The following is an 8,421-nucleotide window of genomic DNA, read 5'->3' as shown; positions in this document are numbered from 1 at the left end:
GGGGAGAAAACGGGGAGAAAACGGGGAGAAAACGGGGAGAAAACGGGGAGAAAACGGGTCAGCAGAAGCAACACATTCAGCAGCCATAGCCGTAACCGATGGCCAAGGAAGGCACGAGCAGGATCACCGTGTCCAGGCCGATACGGAATATAACAGCATGCCACAATATAACCACGATATACACAACATAACGGCACGTCATGGGCCTGTCCCAAGCCCGTTGCTGACAGRACTTTTGTTTTCAGATGCTCCAAACTATTTGAACCAGGGGCCAACACTACTACGGGTGGTCACGATGCCAAAATACACCGTATTTGTGCACGGATTATTTTCAGTCTTTGGTTACTAAAGCCTGGGTTGAGCAGGATCCTGCCATCTGATTTCACTTCATTTCGAAGACAAAAAAGCCGAAATATGAACTTACTACTGAAATTTCCAGCTGTTATACCGCTGGCGCGATTCTGTTTTGGGATGGGAACCTAAACCACAAGCTACCAGGGAATTTGATGATATCTCAACTGGGGCACAGAGCACATGCAGAAGCATAGCCCCAAATTAAGCCGGGCTCAGGTTGCTCCTACGGATCAAGCGCGGGCTGGTGGTTCTAAGCCGTGAACTATTTGATACCGCTGCTTTTCAGAGCTGCACCGTGGAGCGATCGCGCCGAGGTCACCGTAACACCAAGAACTAATTCATCTTGGGGGATCCTGCTGCTCGCAGTTGTGTTTTACAGGCTCACACTAGTCGATTTGCCGGGGTTTACAGCGACGAAAGGGCTGCCCTCGGWGGAAAAATCCTTAGCCAGAATAGAGCATCGCCCGGCTTTGCTTGTGTGTCACCCGGCGTAAAGCTCTGGTGATGAATGCACAAAACTCATTGCTCGGAATAACTTACCGGGGGGACATCAGGGGCACGGGGCGGTGACAAAGGGAAGCGCTGGGAGGTGACAAAGGGAAGCGCTGCAGCGGTTGCACAAACCGCACGAGCTCCCACCTCCAAAAAAGGCCAGCGAGCAGCAGCAGCAACCCCCAGGCAAAAATAACAACCCTCACACCCCTGGAAAAGAGAAAAAAAACCCTGTCGGAAAGTAAAGGCATTTCCTTCTGCGGGGGGTTTTGTTGTTGTTTTTATTTAAAGCGCAATAGCACCTGAAAACGAAACTTTAAGCGCACACTAAACTACTTTGTGCCTTACTACCGACCGCCACAATCCCCAGCAGAAGGGCAGCAGGAAAGCACAAGAAGGTATTTTGTGGAGCCTCGCACCTTGTCAGTGTTAACCGATTCTTAACTGCCAATATTCCAAAGCAGCCGCTTTTTATTTCATCTTTGCAAATGGTTTTCAGCGTTGCAGCAGCGGAAGCCCTCTAGAAACCCTTCTATGTTTTTGATTCCGGCTTTACAAAAGAGGTCCTGAAATTGAAACAGAACAGAAATTGCCTGATCTGCATGGAAATAACATGAATGAAGACACAATAGTAGACCACAAACAGGGGACGGGAGTCAGTTTTAAAGGYGTTGTTTTTCCAGCTTCACGAACAAGCACTTTGGATCCCTTTTGGATATAAAAGGGGCATTGATTGGGTTTATATCTCTAATTATGTCCTCTTCCAGCCGATACTAAAGCACGGATCTCATAGGTGGTGGTAGGAGCTGCACTTGGGGATATCTGGATGATGCCAATTTAATGAAAACAGCACTAAAACAACCGGCAAAACAGTGCAAGGACCAGAAGGCAAGAAGGGAGAGCAAAGTGCAGGCGACAGCAATAAACCCCAGGTCAAAACTCCCTAAAGGCAGCACAACGCGCCGAATAAACGCCCCAGAAGCACAAGAACACGCAGGGAACGAGCAGCCCACGTCCACGCACACGCGGCACCGAGTGGCCGCACCTCAGACCATGCTCTGAGGTGGGAAAACTGCATTTTCCCCAAGGAAAAGGCGCATGGAAAGCACAGCCCCTTGCACCCTACCCGGGCCGAGCCGCGGACTCCGACTGGGAGAAGTTTGCAGATAAGGAGCTTTTCCTGACCTGCTTCTCCTATCAGCGCGACAAAGGGAAGCRGGAGCCTGCTCAAAGCCCTACGTGAATTTGCTGCATTCTTCTGATCTCCTAAAGGTTGCTGGCTTCTTCCAGACCATAATCTTAAGGGACATGTTGCATGCTATATCTTCTTTAACSTGGGGAATGAACAGCATAGCAGCAGCTAAGGATGGTGGTCGTGAAGGGAGAAGCTCTTCTCTACCATACCAGTGGTCTCCTATAATCCAGCTGGAATCCACCAGGTCCTTCCAAGGAGTCGGCCGGAGCATAAGCCCCGTGCCTGCAGCTGGGACTCCATCAGGGTAGAAGGAGACTTTATCTTCAAAAAGCAATCAAACGTACCCAAACGAAGGAGCAGGAAACCTAAGCCTTGCTCTGTATGTGACAGAGCAGCTCACGAGCAGCTTCCAGCCTTGGAATTCGGCTGCCAAACCAGGATGCAGCCCGGGCTCCGCACTGATAACCTGCAGCCGGGCAGAGAGCAGCGGCAGGCACATGCAAGCCCAGCTGGAATAACGTGCTCGGGGCTCCTCGTTCTGCAGGAACGACAGAAGAGCTGCAGACATGACGGCAATTTGGTTAACAYGGTGTTTTTTAACATAAACCCATTTCCTGTTACACTTCAAGGCGCTGCYGGAAAGATTGCAGTGCTTCTAGTTGCTTGCAATCACTTGGGTCGTTCCCTGTAAAACGACAGGGATATTTGGCAAAAGGATTTTAAGCTCTTTTCTGCCCCTCCTGCATTGCACCGTGTCTTGCTATCCACAGGGAGAGACTGTAAAGGCTGAGATGTTTTCAGGAGCAGGACTGTCTCGGSAGCGGGAGCTGTCCCCGCCAGCCTGGAGCGTCCTCGTCGTCCCATCGTCCCAACCAGCGTCATTTGGAGATGCTCTGTTGCACGCACTTGGTCACCGTGCTTGGAGAAACACCTTGATCCCAACATTGAGTAAATCAGGGCCCAATTCAGTGACTTTGGCTTCTCAGTTTGGTCGGTTCCCACCCAACAGGCACAGTTACACTCACATGTGTAACAGCTTCTGCTGTTCTCAAATGAAAGGTGCGGTGATTGACCGTCAAAGGCAGCACCTCTGASCCAGGACACGCAGCAGGTTCAAGCTGGACAACGCAAGCACCAAGCGAGCCCATCCACGCCGTTTCAGATACTAACGCTGAGCAAATAAACTGCAAAATGAATCTCAATTCTCACAGCTGGAACTGGCACATATCTCTGCAGATTTCCACTTGCTGTCCTGCCAGCTCTGCTGGCCAAACAGCCTGTAATTCCAAGGGTACCATTGTCCTCCTGTCCTGTTTCCATAACATGCAATTTGAAATTGGGGTCGGGAGGAGGCTAAAACTGAAATCCAGACATTTCCATCTGCTGTGGTGATTTTCCATCAGCACCTTGCGGTGCCGGTTACGGCCCCCTAAGCACCTGCTCTGCCGAGGGGTCCCAAGCTCAAACACATTCCCCCGTCCTGCAGGTGCTATTTATCATCGACCAACACAGAACCCCTTCCTGCCTTGCAGGGCAATTGCAGCAGGTCCAAAACGGAAAATTAACTTCACTTTAAAAAAAAAATAATCCCTGCAAACTCCAAAATTCAACCAGTTCACCCCATCGGGATGGCTCTGTCCCTGTTTCTGCAGCCTCCAGGACAGCACCGTGCTCCGCACCTGGGTGGTACTGGGGGAATGAGYGGCTGCAAAGCTGAACGGGGCTTTATCCTCCCCTCGCCGCCGCCCCAAGTGTCAGTGAAAATACAGAAACCACCTACAAATGGGGAGCACCCTTAGYATTTCCAGCCGGGATCTGAAGGACCTTGAGCAAACTCCTTAATTCACATTCCTGAGCTGCAAGCWGAGGTACCAATTGGTACAAAACACGTGTATCCATCACCAGAGGCAGGAAGATGAAGGAAAAAACTGGCAGCTGCTCAGCAGACACCCTCGACCAGCCGAGCTTTGAAGATCCCAGCAGGAATTAATGCATCTTGAGGGGTCTGGGTAGAGCCAGGGGCAAAAAGAGCAGGGGGTTTGGGCAGGTAGGGTGGGCGCCGAGCTGGGCACGGGGCTCTGGGTTGGTGCTCATGGCTCCGGGCTCTTCCCTGCATCCGGGGACACGGGATTCCCGGCATTCCCACGGGCTGATCCCCTATGGTGCTAATTGCACCCGTTACCCAGGCCCGGCGAGCGGCCCCCGCGCCCAAGGGACGCCCCCGAACGCCACGGTGCCGTACGGCACTTGGGGGGATTTGGGAGAAACAATGGCTTTTTCCCGACTCCGGAGCACAGTAACTATGGCAACTCTATGCRGAACTGAGGGGATGAAGGGGGAGGGAAGATAAGTTCCCACATTTCAAAATACTCCAAGCAGAGGGATCGGAAACCTCATTTTCCCAAGAGCCCCGACAGCGGGAATTGCAGATGCGGCAYATTCCCTGGGATCGGGCAGGGATGCAAACAAGGCTTCCCCAAACACTTTTCCCGATTCGCATTTTTGCGGATCAGAAATTTCTGACGTGCATTATCTGATAGCCGTTCCAAAGTGGATGCTTCAATATTCAGYCAAAAGGAACTGCAATTAGATTAAGAACATTCAAAACCAGACACCACAAACAGCCAATATCCAGAGGGGACTTGCACCGGTCCTGGCCAGCCCAGGACCCCCTGCCCCTTCCAAGAGGGGACACTGACTCTCAACACAAGTGACCGTATTCCAGATGAAAGCCGCTCGCTCATCTCAGCTCACCCATGACATCAGACCAAATTTAATCAGTTTAAGCAAGATCCCACCATTATTTAATTTTATTTCCACTGCTTTCTTCAAATTAAATTATTAAAATGGAAAACGAGAAAAACTAATTATGATGGACTGAGAGGAATTACGATCCTAGCAGCATACGGATCATCCAAGATAGAAGCACGTTTTGGTAAGAGAAGGTGCAGGCAGGACCAGCTTGGCAACCAACCCATTAACAATTTTACCATCTTTTGGAAATTGCAAGAGAATTCCATCCAAACGCTGCTGGACTAACCCCTGCGTGTTTTCCTGAGGCTTGTTATGCACAAAGGCAAGAGAAATGTTTCTCCCCCACACTTGCTTCCTTTAAAGAATATTTTAAAATCTCTTTGTTTTTAGCATGAAAAACGCAGGTTTTGCCTGTCGTGGAAGATTCTGGGGATGTCTAGAGAAGCRAGTGACCTCCCGACAGCCCAGGGTTTGATAACAGACAACCTGCTAGTTATCAGTTACCTTTTTCCTCACCTTTCATCTCCAACCGCAACAACCAGTCAACAATTTCAATCGAAAAAATAATYATTAAGAACTCGGCTCCATGTTGTCCCTGTGCAGAGGGGCTCCCTGCACATGAATCCTGCAAAACACCAAGGAACAGCTAGGAAACCTTGGAGAACCTTTAAGGGTATAAAGTTTCCCCCTTTTTTACCGTTTTTAGCGTGTTGCGGTTTGCATTATCCGCCCGTCAGGCTCCTGGTCAGCCCCTGACCTGCACAGCAGGATTTTAAGGAGTTTCTGGTGTCCCGGCACAAAAGCGGCTCCCGGCGCAGCGGCACTTGGTGACTTTTTACAGAAAAGGCTCCTGTGAGGAGATTCCAGCTGTAATTCTTGGAAAGCCTCAATTTCCAGGGTAAAAAAAAAAAAAAAAAAAATCCCAAAAACCTTGAATCTGCAGAGTGCTACGGGAGATGTATAGAGGAAAATGTGCTGTTTGAACGAGCCTGCGCAGGGCGCAGACAGACGCCTTCACGTTATGCCCTATCGCTGCCTCCATTCGCATCCTGCCATTAGTTTCGCTCATTTTTACGTTCCTTGCAAAAGCACATCCACGCACACATCCATTTAATTTCTAATAGGTCGAAAGCAACGATGCTCTAGCCAGGAAGGGTTTTATGGCCCTGCTAATTTCTGGTTATTATCGAGGAGCGGCCTTCGGGGCAGAGAGGGGAGGATGCTCCGGGCTGGCAGCTGCTCCCTGCGGTGATGCAGTGAATCCCGGCCCTGGGGTCCGTGTGATCCTGCATGGAAGGGCCAGGATGCATCCCGAGCAAAGCCCGGAGCTGCTCCCGAGAAGCTGGAGGATTCTGCTGTCTCCTGACACGTGATGTGCCCAGCACTGCCGTCCTTTCATATACGTATGAAATCACATACATGTCCACACATATGAATGTATATAAAGGCACATACTGAAGAATCACAACCTGAGACACAAATAACACTTATTTTTAGTGCAATTACTCACATGAGAGAACTAGAACGAAACAATTSTATCAGAAAAGCAAAAGAAGGGGCCCAACAACAGATTCCCAACCACAGAGGCACATCCAGCACCTCTGGAATAACCCCTTTCCACCGCCAGCTTTCCTGCAGCACAGCAGCGGATCCAAATCTCCTTTTGCCTTAGTTTGGACGTGGCATTCAAGCCGCCACCACCACCTTCCTTTGTGCACATCACGACACAAACGCCAGCCCAAAGCCACCGACACCGTCATTTTCCAGATACGGCCACGTCACCAGCGTCCCCAGAACCTGAAGCTGTAAGTGCTCTCAGATCAGAGCAGCTTCACACTCATAAGCAAACCAAAAATATTACGCGGGGGAGGCTACAGGAAAGAACTCGAGCACAGACACTTAATTCTTCTTCTTACGCCCTGCGAGTGCTAAACTGGGGCACTCCAAATCCTCGGCGAGTCTGTCCCAACACATCCCCGAAGGAGGGCCGCGGCAGTCGGAAAAGCCACAACAGCCCAAAATCCAAACAAACGAGGCACTGCTTGCAAAGTCAAGGGGAAAAAAGCAAAAAAAAAAAAACCCCAAAAAAGTGCGTGTGCATTGCATGGGAGGACATTCCTGGCGCTGGGAGTGGTGCGCTGATGACCTCACCACGCTCTCAGCTCCGGCCAGGAAGTGTTTTGCTCCTGTCTTCAAAATAGGAAGCTGGCATCCCAGCCGGCTGCATTTCTGGGAATCGATCATCAAACCCCAGCTCCCGCGGGCAGAGGCGGCTGCGTTTCCAGGAGCCCTGCCGGAGCCCTGCCGGAGCCGGGCGCCGCGCGATCGCCAGCCAGCGCTGCCGTTTCACCCTTCCGTGCATTCCTTCCCACTGCCACTGCGCCGAATCCCTGCCTTTTGCTTGGAGCGAGGCCCAGAAGTGACAGATGCAATAAGCATGAGGATTCAGCTCGAAAAATCCAATGGTGTTTGAAAAGGCAGCTCGCTAGAAGACAGAGCGGTGCCAACGGAGAGCAGGAAAGGGACACACAAATGCTGATTAAAGCAATCCGCGGAAAAGGCTACAAGTGACCATGAAAAATTCACCAGGATAGAGGGCTATACGAAAGCAAACGCACAAAACGCTCCCACACATATACCGGGGCCCGGCAGGTCTTACCAACGCTGCTGAAAATACTATAAAACACACAAAACAAACACGCGTGGGCTTTATCTCAACAGCATTTGATCTTCTACTGTTGTGCAAACAGTTTTAGCAAATAGGGGTATCAGCTGCAATAAAACGCCTCGGCAAGTGCATGAGAAATGGCTCTCCCTTGCAAATACGCACAAAAAAAGGATGATTCAGGGCTTGCTATTCAGAGGGAAAACCACGTAGAGCCTCTGTGCCGCCCCACGCGGGGACACGGGCGGCTTCCTCGTCCCCCGCGCGCTCGGCACGGAGGGACACGCTGCGCAGGGACCAGCCCGTGCCCCTCTGCACCATTTTCCCTCCTTCCCAGCAGAGCCCGAGCTCTGGAGGGAGAGCGGCAACGCCACGCAGGTCGCCTATAGCCTGGAATTATATAAGGGCTGGTGCTCGCGAGCCGGGCGGTGGGCTCGGATACCCCGGACGTCACGCGGGTGCTTCGCTAACATCCGAAAACGGAGGCGCAGCAATGCAAAACGAGCTATTGCCCCTCCAAATAAGCAATTGCCCCTCCAAATAAGCAATTCCCCGCAACCATTGCGGGGCTGTTTCCAGGTGCGGTTCCCAGGGGCGCCTCCCGCTGCATCCCGCGGCGCGGGGCGGCCCACGGCGGCGCATCCCGCTCGGGTTCCGCAGGGATCCGCTGGCTGCAAAGCCGGGCGGCTTTTGGGAGCAGGAGGCGAGCCCGGGACGGGGTCACGGCGGCGCCGGGGTTAACGAGCAGCGCTCTGACATCTACCGGGTGCGGGCGGCGCGGGGAAGGGGGAGAAAAACACGAATAAAAAGAGGAAAAATCGAATGGAAAGAGGAACCCCCCCCTTCCTTATGTTTTGTGCCCCCCCGGCCGGCCGCGCGGGAGCGGCGGGGCCGGGCGGAACAAAAGGCGGCCCCGCGTGGGCCCCGCGGCCGCGCAGGGACCGGAGGCGCCGCGGCGGGC

The 8,421-nt window shown here is 52.3% G+C and overlaps 1 protein-coding gene across 1 annotated transcript in view; it reads right to left on the bottom strand.

The window, feature by feature from the left end:
* The window catches only part of CORO1C (coronin 1C), a 25,149-nt gene extending 23,859 nt beyond the window's left edge, over window positions 1–1,290 (bottom strand). The window contains exon 1 of the mRNA XM_026036713.1: window positions 1,266–1,290. The gene's annotated coding sequence lies outside the window, so the exon portion shown is untranslated. The remainder of the gene's footprint in view (window positions 1–1,265) is intronic.
* Between the last annotated feature and the right edge of the window lie 7,131 nt (window positions 1,291–8,421).

Source organism: Nothoprocta perdicaria, unplaced genomic scaffold, assembly GCF_003342845.1.
Source record: "Nothoprocta perdicaria isolate Ctin4 unplaced genomic scaffold, notPer1 scaffold_185, whole genome shotgun sequence".
In the NCBI taxonomy this organism is placed as follows: domain Eukaryota; kingdom Metazoa; phylum Chordata; class Aves; order Tinamiformes; family Tinamidae; genus Nothoprocta; species Nothoprocta perdicaria.
The sequence above is the reverse complement of the archived record's forward strand: the minus strand, read 5'-3'. Positions and strand labels throughout refer to the sequence as shown.